This window comes from Notolepis coatsorum, assembly GCF_963971535.1.
Source record: "Notolepis coatsorum genome assembly, chromosome: 8".
Classification (NCBI taxonomy): domain Eukaryota; kingdom Metazoa; phylum Chordata; class Actinopteri; order Aulopiformes; family Paralepididae; genus Notolepis; species Notolepis coatsorum.
The window spans coordinates 38,161,871-38,177,038 of record NC_140172.1 but is presented as its reverse complement, the minus strand read 5'-3'; the positions used below and the strand labels follow the sequence as shown (position 1 = coordinate 38,177,038).

Sequence of the window (15,168 nt, the reverse complement as noted above, 5' to 3'; positions counted from 1 at the left end):
TGTTTGTGATACAAAAAGAGTCCAGAGAAAAAGAGTATATACATTTGGCGTAGAAACTGTACATTGGATTGGGTAGGTGGGGGGGGGGACTGTACATTGGAGGTGGTTGGGGGGGGGGGGGGTTGGGTAGGAGGGGTGGGTGGGTGGGGGACACTGTACAACTATACAAACAAAACTGTACATTGGAATATTGACAAGACCATACTTGGTAATTTACTGTACGTTGGAGGGGGTTGTGTTAGGACATTTACAGGGGCCAGTTTCGAATTGCAGTCTCCCGTAGGTGTTTTTTGAGAGTGTTTTTGAAAGTGGGTAGTGATTCACATTCCTTTACAGCTTTGGGTAGGGCGTTCCACATTGATGTGGCATAATTGCGAAACGTGTTTAGTCCCTTGTTTGAGCCAAATCTGGGTTTAACATGATTTGTGGAGCTCCCTCTGGTGTTGTGATCGTGGTATTCACTGACCTTTGGGAAGTATTGGGTAATGTATGTACATGGGTACCTTGGTCGTGTAGTGTATCTTGTAGACCAGGCCCATTGCAAGTTGCTGTACTCTGTCGTCTACTCTAAGCCATCCTAGGTTGTCAAAGTGGGCAGGGGTGAGGTGGGTTCTAGGAGTAAGGTCAAGCAGTAGTCTGACCAGTTTGTTTTGAGATGTTTGTAATTTTGTTTTTAGCGCCTTTGAGGTGCTTTGGTACCATGAGGTGCAAGCATAGTCGTAGTACCCTTGAATGAGTGCTCCTGCCAGAGTCTTCAGGGTATTCTTGTTTACCAGTGAGGAGATCCGGTACAAGAATCTAGTTCGTTGGTTGACTTTTTTTTATTACATTGGATGCCATTTTGTCACAGGAAAGATTTGCCTCTAGGATGGAACCCAGGTAGGTAATATCTTCTTTCCTTGTGACAATATTGTCACCCACTGTAACTGAGAAGCCGTCGGTCTTGCTGAGTTTGTTATTTGAACCGAAGAGAATGGACTCTGTTTTGCCCATGTGTAATGATAGTTTGTTATCAGCGAGCCATATGCAGATTTTGCCTAGTTCTGAGCTGAGGGCTTTTTCAACCTGTAACTTGTTCTTGTCAGAGACCAGCAGGGCTGAGTCGTCCGCAAACAGGAACAAGTTGCAGTCACAAGCTGACGACATGTCATTTGCATAAATTAGGAACAGTAGCGGACCTAGTATGCTTCCTTGTGGAACACCACAGCTTACTGTGAGGGGGGGGGATAGGGTACCGTTTACCTCCACCATCTGCTCTCTCCCCTCCAGGTAGGATTGCATCCAGCTCACTGATAGACTATCAAAACCAATTGCTTTTAGCTTGTCAATCAGAATGGTGTGATTGACAGTGTCGAAGGCCTTTTGTAGGTCCAGCATGACCATGCCGCAGTATTTGCCCGCGTCCACCTCTTGTTTGATGTGGTCGTTTAAATAGAGAAGGCATGTGTCAGTGGAGTGGGATGTTCTGAAGCCAGATTGGAATTCGTAGATTAGATTTTTTTCCGCAAGGTATTTTTCGACCTGTTCGTATAAAAATGTTTCCATGACTTTCGAGATGGAGGTAAGGATAGAAACAGGGCAGTAGTTGCCTGGGTTTAATTTACTGCCTTTTTTGTGCAGAGGGGTCACTCTCGCAATTTTGAAGTCCTTGGGGATGTGTCCCTGTTTTATGGAGAGGTTTATTATGTGTGTGATGACTGGGGTGATGGCGGCTGCTGAGTCTCTGAGGAATTTGGAGGGGATGTTGTCATGGCCAGTGGCCTTGTTAGGTTGGAGGGCGCTCAGTTTTTTGAGTACCTCATCTGTTGTTACCGTTTCCAGTTTGAAGTCGTCTTTGTGGACCCCTAGGTTCTTGTAGTATGCTACTATGTGTTCTACCCCATAATGCCCTGAGTGGGAGGGTAGTTTGTTTACCAGTGTTGTGGCTATGTTTGTGAAGAAACTATTTAAGTAATTGGCTACATCCAGCTTTTCTGTGATGAGCGTGTTGTCCGTCTTTATGTTTATGTTTGAGAATCTGGTTTTAAGTTTTTTACTGCAGCCTAGTTGGTTATTGAGTAATTTCCAAAGTTCACGTCGTTTGTTTTTGTTTTCCTCGGTTTTGTCATTGATGATTTTTTTTTTGCTGTTTTGATCATGGAGTTTACTTAATTTCTTAGTCTGTTTCTTTCCAGTTTGAGTTCAGTCACGTGGGCTTGGAGTTCACTGCTCGTGCTTATGGTAAGCTTTGACTGACTTTTACGAAACTCAGAGCATTTTTTGTCTCTGGTTTTCATAGCGGTCAGTATTTCAGCGTGCATCCATGGCTCCGCGCGATTTTTTACCCTGGTGGTTCTTAGGGGGGCCATGTTGTTTAGTATCGTTGAAAATTTGGTTTTGAAGCCAAGCCATGTTTCTTCAACCAGTGTACCATTGAGCTCATCTGACCAGTCCAGACCCTCCAGTTCAAGGTTAAAGGCCTCGCTAGAGTAGGTTTTGAGGTCTCTAGATGTGACTGTTTTGTGACAGCCAGCCTTTTGTTTTAGCTTTTTGCGGGTACAGAATATCATATAATGATCACTTAATGCTATAACCCCTTTATTGGCGATCTTGGACTTGTCAGAGGTCAGGATGAGGTCAATGGTAGTCTGAGTTGACTCACATACACGTGTGGGTTGCGTGATTAGCTGGCTGAGGCCGTGCAGATCACAAAACCTATTGTAGGATTTGAAGACGGGTGCATCTTTTTGTTGCATATCCGTGTTCCAATCCCCAATAAGAATCATTTCTGCATCCTCAGCTCCAGCTAAGCACGCATCCACCACATCATAAAAGCCATTTTGGTCTGGCGGTCTGTAAATTGTGCCGACTAGAACAGATTTAGCCCTTTCAAATAGAATTTCTACAAAAACAGTTTCAATAGCCTCATGATCTAGGTCTGTACGGTTAATAAATTTGGTGTCTTTATGGATGTACATACAGACACCTCCTCCATGCCTGTTCCTGTCATTGCGGACTAAAGAATAGTTCTCCAATTCAATTTCCGGGTCTGTTACTGTTCTCAGGCAAGACACCAGTGTGGTAATACCCATGGAATCTGGTATAAATTAAGAAAGGTTGACGAGGGACAAATGTTTCATCCGAGACCCAAATTGACTAAACATTCTCCACTCACCTGTATCTACTTATTCTCATGTATCCAAAAGCATTAAAGCTTCTATTCATCATCATTGACACATCCTGTTAGACTGTCAGAGGTCCAAGGCTTGGTTGACAGCTTTAAAGATAAACCTAGATTCACATACATGTGGGCTAAAAATCTAAAAGACCATCTGGCCCATGCAGACACCCATAAAACTCCCAACACATTTTCTCCCCAACCTGCCCTCTGGCAATTTTCCATGTCAGAATTGTAACCTATAAACTGCAACGCTGTGGTGAAGAGGAATTTCGTTTCCTGTCCCAGTAATGGAAAAACAATTCAGATATGTGCTCTATGTTAAAATGAGGCATAGAACCGCTGTGCTCCAAGTACACCTTTATTTCATATGTTCTCATTCGTGTTAGCATAGTGTGCAAGTTCTACACCTCTTCTGAGAAGTTCTTATCAACACAGCACCCAGAAGATGGTGTGCATATGACTATACAATAGGGGTGGGGGAGGGTCGGCACAGCATAGTATTATCGGTACACTGACACAAAGTATTGATATAAAAAAGTGTTTTTCTTTTAAGGACTTTTTGCTTGACAATTCCATTTTGCTGTAATAAAAATAATTGGAGTCAGACGAACAGACTGAAAAGTGAAAACTTGATCCTATTAAATAAAACAGATGATGTATATATACTTTTATTGCAGATGTTGACTAGGTTTTCCATTGGGGACATACTTTGCAGTTCCTGTCGCAATATTATAGCATTGTGATTCTATTAAGGTGATAATATCATGTGGTAGGGCCTCTGGTGATTCCTATACCTACTGTTGACAGAGTCAGCTATGGGGCGACAATAATATGTTCATGAGGCATGGTTTCTCGCTTTAGCCATTAAACGGCGTGGTTTATTTCACATTGGTACACAGCAGTACATGAGAGTCCTTCTCCTATGAGAGCGACGGTGGAAGAGACAGAGGGGGAGTTAACAACTCCTTTTATACCCATTACCTGGCGGCAGCATTAGCAGCTCCGCCTATAGCGCCCTCTTGTGGAAACAGTTAGACAGTTACTTGCAATCATACATAACATCTAACTTTAACACCTACTATACAAGATTTTATGTTTGCTATTATATTAAAATGCCCATGAGACTGCTATACGTTGGTGAGCTCCCAACGAGTATTGTGGAGTGCAAAACTGTGATTAGTAAAAATAGAACATTTTATCAAACTGTCACTCTACAAAGAAACAACTGACAAATACAGACAAAAAACATTGTGGACCGACCACTCGTGAAGATTTTTGAGACATTATAAATACACTTTTTCAAGTGTATAATGTCATAAGATGCAAGTAATAAGATGCAACCCTCTATTGTGCAGGTGCTCTCAAAGTTGCATTGAGCTTAATATAATTGTATACATTATTTGATTCTTTCATTCTTTCATGATTTCAATGTACCCTTTTAGAGAATGAAATAGGCTACCTTGAGAAGACCCTCAACGGTGGCAGTACAAGCAGCGGCCTCTGGCCAAGGGAGCCCGGTTTGGTGCTGCACATTGTTTGCATTTTTGTGTGGTGTGTGTATGTTTGTGGGGTGGAGTTGAGTTGAGAGGGGACAGAGGAGGGGTTACACCGCAGACTTTGCCAAGAGAAATCTGTAGAAATTCACAGTATAAATAAACTCCAACCCACATATCAGATCAAAACCGGGAATGTGGACAAGGGTGCAGTGCCAAACACTCAGCTCTTGCTGCAATCACAGTACATAGAACCCATACAAGTACAGATTTGAGTACTTCTCAATTGACATTCATACAGTCATTCATGCTAACCTGTATTGGCCTACTACAAAACAATCACAGGCACAACAAACATGTCAATTGTTTTCTGCTTTAAAAAATGTACTGATTGTTGTTTGATTATCCTTTCTATTGCTCATTTGTATCTTGTATATTTTGTATATTTCAACTTTGGATGTTCTTGACATCATTGCAAATGAAGGCCAGCCCTCAATGATTTTTTGAGGTTTAGATAAAGATTTGAAATTTAGGGGGTGTTGTGTGAGGCGATCATGGAGTAGACGTGTTTCACGTGAGCTCCCTTCTACCGTGCGGAATATACGTTTCTCCCCATTAGTCTTCATTTTATTTTTATTTGTTTTTTGTCTGCTTGTTAAGTCGTCGAGTTTCAACTACTGTCGTCGACTTTTTTCGAATTTCGGCGATGTCGGTGGTGGAAACCAGATCCATGAGCGCTCCAGCCAGCAAACTACCACCGGGCCTGGCCGCACCATCGCCCGGTGTTGGTGAGATAAGCGAAGATGTGCTCTCGGTCATGACCAAGCTCCATGCAGCATCTGAGACACGCTTCGCTGAAACACAAAGAAAAGTGCTGGCGGATTTTTGTGATAACCTTCATCGAGAGATATCAGAGGAAATAAGGTTGGCGGTCGTCCCGTTGATAGACAAGATGGAGTCGCTGCATGCTGTCTCCTCGGCTAATGCTAACGAACTAGCCGCGCTAACGACGGAGGTCTCATTACAGGGCGAGAAGATGGCGGATCTGGAGTTCTCACTGCTGGCTAGGCAGGCTGAAGTTGCCAAACTACAGTCGGTAATTGTGGAAATACAGTCCCGGGAGAGACGCTACAACATCAGGATTGTTGGAGTACCGGAGGGCAGCGGGGAAGGCCGTCTCTCTGAGACCATGCCGGAATTGCTGCAAGAAATACTGGGGAATGACGTCCTCCCCACCCCTCCCGTATGTGAATCGGCCTACAGAGCGGGCAGGACCACTCCTGGAGTGAACAAGGAGCCGAGGCCCATCATTGTCAAGCTGAACAGGCTTCAGCAGAGGGAACTCATCATGCGGTCGGCTCGTGCCAGAAGGGGTAATCTAAGGCTTGGCGATCACAAAGTGGCCATTTTCGAAGACTTTACGCCGGAGGTTCAAGCACAGAGAGGCGAATACAAAGTGGTCCTGTTCAGGCTATGGAAACTAGGCCTGAGGCCCACGCTATTCGCTCCCGCGAAATTATCTGTGTTGGATAAGGTCGATGGTCGGCGTTCATTTTGGTCGTTGGCTAAAGCGAAGGAATATCTCGAGGGGATACCCGAGACTGTAGCTCGATATCTATGTCGGGTGAGTGACTTGGCGATGTGGGCCTGAATACATTGATAGGGCCGACTATTCACAAATACTTGCTGTCATGCCCAGACATGCTAACTGTCCACTGCCCATCCAACTAGCGGGGCTTCCCAATGACTTCTGTTACTTGCTAATGCTGACCTCATGGTCGTACTTGTGTATCGCCTCTTTGGAAGCTAGCGAGCTAGCTGAACAATGTACATAACAGACTCTAACGTGCTATCCGGATTCATCACTAGGTTGCGCGCTAGCCTCGGGCTAGCTAGCGAGCTGCGTCTATCGTCTGCACCGAGGCATGCGGACCCGTTAATATTTACGTACTTTGGTTGTTGTTGCTGTTTAAGTGTCATCGGTTCGCACAATTCAACGGTGATCGGGTCCTTAACTAACTTCTTGTATGCTTTTATTTTTATTTTTTATATCCAGGCTGTTTTGAGCTTTGGGCTCCGGTAGGAGAAGATTGGTTGAATGTATATATATACAATATTTGATAACAGGTTGTGTCAGGTATTGCTTATTACTATCCCCGGGTTAATGAAGGTGTTTAATTCTAATTTTACATATGTTTTGTCATTCCAGCCGTTGTGCCTGATCAGAGGGGCTGTTACAGGTGTGCACTTTGACCATAACCCCCTTTTTTCCCTTTCTTATTATTGTCGTTGTTTAAATGACATCTGTTTGCGCAATTTACCTGTGATCCGATCCTGCCTTAGACTATCTGCTGGTATGCTTTAATTTAATTTTGTTTTGAATTTTCCTTTATCCATTTGTGCTATAACATTGCGACGTTGATGCGCAGACTCGGAAATAGATGGTTGCAGGGTTGATGTTGAGTTATTATATAATAATGGCTATTTTTTCCATTATAGTTATCTCATGTTAGGGCCAAGGCTCAGGTGGTTTTCGACCGATATCTTTATTGAATTTAATTTTTATTATTATTTGTGTTTATTGGACTAGTGGGGGTTTAATCAGGGGTTTATCTAGAGGGGGGTCGGAGTGGAGAGCGTCTTATTGGATCCATGACTCCAGTGGGAAATGATAGAAAGATGACCATCCTTAGTGGATGGGGCATAGGGAGGGGATTGGAGAGTGGGTATAGGAGGGTTTATAATAGGACGGGTGGGTTAGGGTTTAGAGTAGAAGGAGGGGGGGTTGTAACTGGGGTGGTATACCAAGTGCACGTTCGTGAGGTGCTAGACCGTCTCCTCAAGCATCAACTATTTGTTAAGGCAGAGAAGTGTGTGTTTCACACTGACACTGTTTCCTTCCTGGGCTTTGTGTTGATGAAGGGCGATCTTCGCATGGATCCAGCCAAGGTGAGTGCAGTCTTGGACTGGCCATGGCCTTCGTCGCTCAAGGAGTTACAACGTTTTTTGGGCTTTGCAAATTTCTACAGCCGTTTTATTCGCAATTTTTGCGCCTTAGCCAATCCGTTAACAGCTCTCACTAAGACCTCTCTCCCTGGCTTTGAATGGTCGCCTAGGGCAGAGTCGGCCTTCTGCGACCTCAAACGTCGATTTACCTCCGCCCCTGTACTGATCCGTCACGATGCAGAGGTTCCGTTTATTGTGGAGGTGGATGCCTCTGACACGGTAAAGTGCATCCTTGCCTTTTTTTCCCCGCCGGCTGTCTTCGGTCGAGCGTAACTACGACGTGGGTAATCGGGAGTTATTGGCAATCAAATTGGCACTAGAGGAATGGAGACATTGGTTGGAGGGTGTGGCACATCCCTTCATTTTTTGGACTGTTCATAAGAACTTGGCTTACATCCAAGGGGCTAAACGCCTTAACTCTCGCCAGGCCAGGTGGGCGTTATTCTTCACTCGATTTCGATTTACCATCTCTTATCGACCCGGTTCCAAAAACTTTAAACCTGACGCGTTGTCGCGCCAATTTGATCCTCCGGGTCGGGAGGAGAGCCCCCATCCCATTATTCCACAGGCCTTGATTTTGGCACCCATGTCTTGGGGCATAGATAAGGTGGTAAGATCAACTCTGGCACGGGAGCCTGATCCTGGTGGGGGTCCTCCGGGACGGTTGTATGTGCCCAAGGCTGCACGCTCACGCCTGCTGCAGTGGGCACATACCTCTTCACTCACCGGCCACCCTGGGACCACTAGAACCCTGGAGTTTATCCGTAGGAGGTTCTGGTGGTCGACAGTGGAGGGGTATACGCGTTCCTTTGTGGCGGCCTGCCCGGTGTTCACGTGCAGTAAGACCTCTCGCACATATCCCTGGATTTTATTTCGGGCCTGCCCTTGTCAGATGGGTTCACTACCATTTTGGTGGTGGTGGACCGTTTCTCCAAGGTGGCCCACTTCAATCCCCTTCCCAAGCTTCCCTCGGCCCGAGAGACTGCTGATCTGGTGGTACAGCACGTCTTTCAGGTCCACGGGCTCCCAGTGGATATCGTGTCGGACCGGGGTCCTCAGTTCGCCTCCAGGTTCTGGAAGGCGTTTTCCGCCAGCCTCGGCGCCTCCTTCAGCCTGTCGTCTGGGTTCTACCTGCAGTCGAACGGGCAGACGGAGCGCATCAACCAGGATCTGGAGGGGTCTTGAGGTGTTAGTAGGAGGTTGGCCTGGGCTGAGTACGCGCATAATACCCTTCTCTCCTCCTCTACCGGTATGTCTCCATTTCAGTGTCAATATGGTTTTCAACCTCCTCTGTTTCCCGAGCAGGAGCAGGAGGCGGAGGTGCCTTCGGTCCAGGCACATGTGGCTCGCTGTCGCCGGACGTGGAATCGGGTTCGAACGGCACTGCAGAAGGCTTCGGTTAAAGCCCAGCATCAGGCTAACCGCAAGCGCCGTCCGGCTCCGGTTTTCCGTCCTGGGCAGCGGGTTTGGCTTTCCACCCGTGATCTCCCTCTCCGGGTGGAATCCAGGAAGCTGGCTCCTCGCTTCATAGGACCCTTTAGAGTGGTTCGTCGGGTGAACCCTGTGGCTTACAGGTTGCGACTTCCGAGTTCGATGAGGGTTCATCCGACGTTTCATGTGTCCCTGTTGAAGCCATTCCTCTCATCGCCCTTGTCCCCGCCTCTACCCGCGGTTCCTCCGCCTCGGTTGATCGGTGGTCAGCTGGTCTACATGGTGCAGCGGATCCTGGGTTGTAGACGGAGGGGTAGGGGGTTTCAGTTCTTGATGGATTGGGAGGGGTACGGGGTAGAAGAGCGTTCTTGGGTGCCTCAAAGGGATATCTTAGATCCCAGCCTGATCGATGATTTCCGGCAGCTGCATCCCGAGGCCCCTAGGTAAACGTCAGGTGCCGTTTGTCGGGGGAGGGTACTGTAACGCTTTGGTTCTCTGGCCCAGCCTGAGAATCACCCACCATTCGGACACCTGTCACTTGGCTTCCCTGTCACTTGTCTCCCTGTCACTTATTGTTTGGGTCTCCTGATTGGTTGTCACGTTGGTGCGCTTGGTATGTCTGGAATGTGGTCTTACTTAAACCCCTGTCTTTCTACTTCCAGTTGTCGGATCTTCTCATTCTCCTGCAGCGTACACGGCGGTACCGCAGACACTGGACGTTGCTGTCATTATTGTTATCATTATTATCTTCTCTCCTAGACTCCCTGTGTCAGTGTTACTATCTGTTGCTATTACTCTAGGTGTACCGTTCTACAAATAAAGAGAACCACCGTTAACGAGTAAACACCCTACTACTTCTACTTATTACTCCACAACTGGAACCTACCTGTCTCCGTCGTAACAGATGTCCTCTCTCAACTTGAAGCAATACGACCTTCCTTCCTGGTCATCGGCGTCCGCCTCTGTCTCTCGGTGGGTGCCGTCTGTCTCTCTGTGCGCTCCCCAGCATCCGTCCTGGTCTCGTGCTGCACCCTGCTCTGCTCCGGTCACTCCTGCAATGGCGTCTCACTGCTTCCCCCAGCCTGGCGCGTCTCTCCTGCGTTCCGCTCTCCTTGCTTCAGGCAGGTTCGTACATGTTCAAGACATATGCCCCTTTTTGTGACATCTGTAGCACTCAATTTCGGCCGTACTCTTTCTCTCTCTACCTCTTCCACGTGAGGTGGTGACTGCTGCAGCGGCTCTTATTACACTGTCGCTGTCATCACTATTACTTGGCTTGTACCTTTCTGTGTCTTCAAAGCTCCTTAGTTTTGCCTTGAATTCACTGAATGTCAGGTTGTCATTATTCTGAGTAATATGAACCACGAACGGTTTAAAAGAGTCCGGCAGTCCCTTCACTACCATTCCCACTTGCAACCTGTCACTAATGTTCTCGTCGGCTCCTTTCAACGACGAGAATATTGTCTCTGCACGAACAATATACTCCATGACGGTCTTGTTGCTTTCCATGTGAAGAGCTGAGAGTTCACAATATAAACTCACCACGCGCGGTTTTACTTTGCCCGCGTAATGTTGCCGAAGTATCTTCATTGCCGCCCTGCCGTCGGCTGCTGCATCCTGCATAATTAGCGACAAGCTATTATTGTCCAAAAGTTTCAAGTTTCAAGTTCAAGTTTCAAGTTTCTTTAATAGTTGTCATACAGAAGTACAGAATACTTTCATACAAAATGCTTCTTACTGTTACGCTCCAGAGACTGTGCTAGACAAGATAGTATCAAATAACATAGTATAGCATGTAGTTTAGAAGAAGAAAATGAGGTCACAGTGTTCGGTATAGACATATGTACAATGTTCTGAGTTACCATATAATATACAATACTATGCAGTGTACTAATGTACAGTACTATATAGTGCAAAGCAGAAATGGGATGAGGTACAATTTAGGTACAATTTACAGTAAGGTGTACGAGTTGTAGTGCAATCCTTCATCAATAAATATAAAGTGTGGGGAGTGGGTGCTACAGTGTGTTTGTTTAAAGTGGGTGTGTGCTATAAAGTGTGTGGAGTGGGTGCTACAGTGTGTTTGTTTAAAGTGAGTGTGTGCGTGTGGATGTGTGTGCTATGTGCGTTTGGTGGTTGTTGTTGTGTAGGGGAGGATCTATGGTGGTTGTTGTTGTGTAGTGTTCATTCATTGTTCGTTTAGCAGCCTGATGGCCTGGGGATAGAAGCTTCTTCTGAGTCTTTCTGTGCTCGCCTTGAGACTCCGGTATCGCTTGCTGACCGCAGCAGTTCAATGAGGCAGTTGTTCGGGTGACTGGAGTCTTTAATGATTCTCTTAGCCTTGCCCTTGCAACGCTTGTTGTAAATGTTCTGGAGGGTGGGGAGCCCCCCTCCAATTGTGCGTTCGGCTGAACGTGTCACTCTTTGTAGTCTGCTTCGGTCTTGTGCAGTGCTATTCCCAAACCAGGAGGTGATGTTGCCGGTCAAGATGCTCTCTATTGTACATGAGTAGAAGTTCTTAAGGATCTTCTGACTGACTTGGAACTTCCTTAGGCGCCTGAGGAAGTAGAGGCGTTGTCGTGCCTTCTTCACAACACTGTCAATGTGTGTGGTCCATGTCAAGTCCTCGGATATGTAGGCTCCGAGGTACTTAAAGCTGTTGACTCTCTCAACCGGTGCCCCGTCGATGCTGAGGGGGCTGTAGTCCTTGACCCCCGACCTCCTGAAGTCCACAATCATCTCCTTTGTTTTGCTGACGTTCAGGGAGAGGCTGTTTTCCTGGCACCATCCCGCCAGGACCTTGACCTCTTCCAGGTAGGCCCTCTCGTCGTTGGCAGAGATCAGGCCCAAAACTTGCACCAGCTCCGCGTACGCTTCTCTGTTTTTCTTGACGTCTGTTGCTCTCAACTGGGCAGCATTTTCGCCCGCAGCGATAACTGGCACGTTCAGTAGAGTCTCGCTGAGTCCTCTCAACTCCATGTGCGCTAGGAAGCGAGTTTCCCATAACTCATATCCTCTCTCGTCGCCGTCGAACAAAAGTCTATTAAATCGCTGACTAGACATAGCACTGGGCCCATAACCTGTTGCACTGTTCATATTTATGACACGGATGTCTAGCTACATACTTATTAGGTATGTTATTAATGTACTTTTGTTGAGTTGGACTGCAGGAACAAAGACGCACGTCTACACATGAACTTGGCGAGCAGAGAGAAAGTTTATTGCACATGCGCAGAGGTTATATACACACATGTATGTGTAACGGAGGTACCGCAGTCTATCCACAGTCACGAGGTACAGTAAGTGAAGTGGCTGTGGACGTTAAGCGGTACTGCAAGTAAACTCACTCCCCAGAGGCATCCAGACCCAGTAGCAAGAAGTGAATTCACCTCTTGGTACAGTGGTCTGCGATGCCGCCCGCAGTGCGGGAGACCGGGGTTCAACTCCCACTCAGGGCGATCCCTTAACAGGGGTTGAATCGAAATAAACACAACGCAGTAAGATCACACCGGCTACACGTGGTGCCGTGAGACCCGGATGCCCTGGGTGGAGTGAGTTTAGGGGGGTGAGTGTAACGGAGGTACCGCAGTCTATCCACAGTCACAAGGTACAGTAAGTGAAGTGGCTGTGGACGTTAAGCGGTACTGCAAGTAAACTCACTCCCCAGAGGCATCCAGACCCAGTAGCAAGAAGTGAATTCACCTCTTGGTACAGTGGTCTGCGATGTCGCCCGCGGTGCGGAAGACCGGGGTTCAACTCCCACTCAGGGCGATCCCTTAACAGGGGTCGAATCGAAATAAACACAACGCAGTAAGATCACACCGGCTACATATGGATACCCGCAATGATCAAATGTGAGACTGTACATTACATTATGTTCAACAATTGTGTCATGTAGTCATGTATGCTTCCATTATTTCTGAAATGGGTCAAAAGAGATTATTCATTCTCATTTTGGTGTCACAGACTTTCTCTGGCAAGAAAAGAGTGTAGCAAAAAAAATAACAGAAGGTGAAGCAACATAGCTACTCTTAGACCTGAAACCAAAGATACAGGAAAAAGTGTGTGTGTGTGTGTGTGTTGTCTCACTGTCTCTCAAATGTATACTCTCTCTTGTTTTTAAACTCTTTTTGTATCACAAACAGTACTGTATTTGTAAATCTGGTATGTCATAAATGTATAGATGTAGCAGTACTGTCTATCTGTATGTCATGTATGTCACGGTATTCTATGATGAATTGAAAATGGGGGACCCTGATGTAAACAAGACGAAAGTCTTTCTCTGGTCTGCATCCCCTTAACAATTGTGTGTATTGAGCTGTACTGTATTGTACCCATTCTGCAATATGTTAATAACGTCAAATCAATCAATCTCTCTCACATAAACACTCACGCAAATAGATAGAAAAGCAAAACACATGTCAAGTGGAACATCATTTTTTTGGGTATGGGACAGTCTTAGTGCGCATGCTCCGTAGTGCATCCTCCTCGTTATTACGTCGTAATGGCCGCCAGGTGAGATGAGCGGACGGGCCGCATCCTCTGAGGAGGTTTTATCGCTAAGACCGTTCACTCGGAGTTCGCAGGGTTAAAATGGTTGAAATCCGACCTGAAAAACATCCCGAAACTGTGATACACGTGTTAAGCAGCGTCTTTGAAATGTAGGTGCCTTGCTTTTTCTTTTTAATTGTATTGGACGCGCGTTGTTAGTTACGAGTGCGACAGGCTATCGTGTATGTATCTATTAGCTCTCTAGCTAGCTGCTAAGTGGCTAGCTATTCCAACCTCGGACGGGTTATTATTTGGCTGGGAGGGAGGAACCAGCTCGTTGTTAAAAACAACCGAGGTCTAAAACAGCTCACGTTAATCTCAGCTAGATGGATTGCTAACGTTAATTAACGCGTAGCTAGCCCGTCTCTGGCATTTGCACGCTTTCTAGTGTATTTCGTCGAGAAGGCTCTGGTCGCGACTAGCTTGAATCACAGAAGCTAACGTTAGCTGCTGGTTAGCTAGCTAGTGATGTTACTAGAGCTAGCAGCCCGGTGGCTACTGGACTGGTCCGGGTCCCTGTCTGTGGCTCGATGCACGGATGCAGCTCATCCTCTCGACACTGAATGTTTATGTTTTGTTATTAGATGTCGTTTCATTGGACCTCAGAATGATACGCATTCAAGTCCTGTTTCCTTTTTATTTATTTAAATAGTTTACAACAACAGCGCGCCAGCCACCTGCAGAGGGAGCAGCATGTTGTTTTCTAAGAGATATCGGGGTTATTACAGTTCATAGTGAACCACAATCGATGCAGCAGCCATGTAGATTCCATGCCACGATAGTGGCGGCTTCTTTAGCACCCTCTCTAGTCTAGTGTGAGCTGTGGCTGGCAGTGAGTGGATTACTGTACAACAGCAAGCAGCAACTGAAGCCATGGCGCTCGATAACAACCACGTTAATGTAAGTGTTTGCGAGGTGAGCTCCTTCTTTGGCCACGGCTGGTGAATCCGGAGTTACGCAATCAGCGGTGTTAAAAGAAATGTCCCATTTGATGTATGCATGTTGTAAAACGACTTTTAGGAGCGAGTTCTGTGCAGTTAGGAGGAGGTGTCTCCAAACTGGCTTTGTGCTTTTGTGGTAGTAACTACTATGCTGCTGCAAGGACCTTTCACTTGTGCTGCACATTCAGCTTTGGGAATGATCATTGATTGGGCCACCATTAATTCTAGACAAGATGACAATGGTTTAGCTGTGTGAGAGTATACTATTCATGCAAACTGCAGCTGAAGTAACAGATTATTTGGCTGCATGTGCATCTTGTTTTGTTCTTGACTTATTGTGATGTTTCTTCTTGACTTGTTTAAAGAAGAAGTGTACGGCCCATGGGGACATTAACGTGTGTTGTCGGGCCTTACAAATGCATTTGATTTGATTTATGTAAACATAGGCCCTGTTCAGACCTGGCATTAAGATCAGATCTGGGTGATCCGCTGTCAGGTGTGGATGCACTCAGATCCACTCAAACCACATTCGAGTAGGGATGGGCACAAGTCGAGTAATAATGCACAGACATATACCTGATGCTTG

At 46.4% G+C, this 15,168-nt stretch overlaps 1 protein-coding gene across 1 annotated transcript in view; it reads left to right on the top strand.

Annotated features, from left to right (window-relative positions):
* The first annotated feature begins 13,615 nt into the window (after positions 1 to 13,615).
* Positions 13,616 to 15,168, top strand: part of LOC311233203 (RING finger protein 145-like) — a 73,382-nt gene continuing 71,829 nt past the window's right edge. The window contains exon 1 of the mRNA XM_084320131.1: positions 13,616 to 13,751. The gene's annotated coding sequence lies outside the window, so the exon portion shown is untranslated. The remainder of the gene's footprint in view (positions 13,752 to 15,168) is intronic.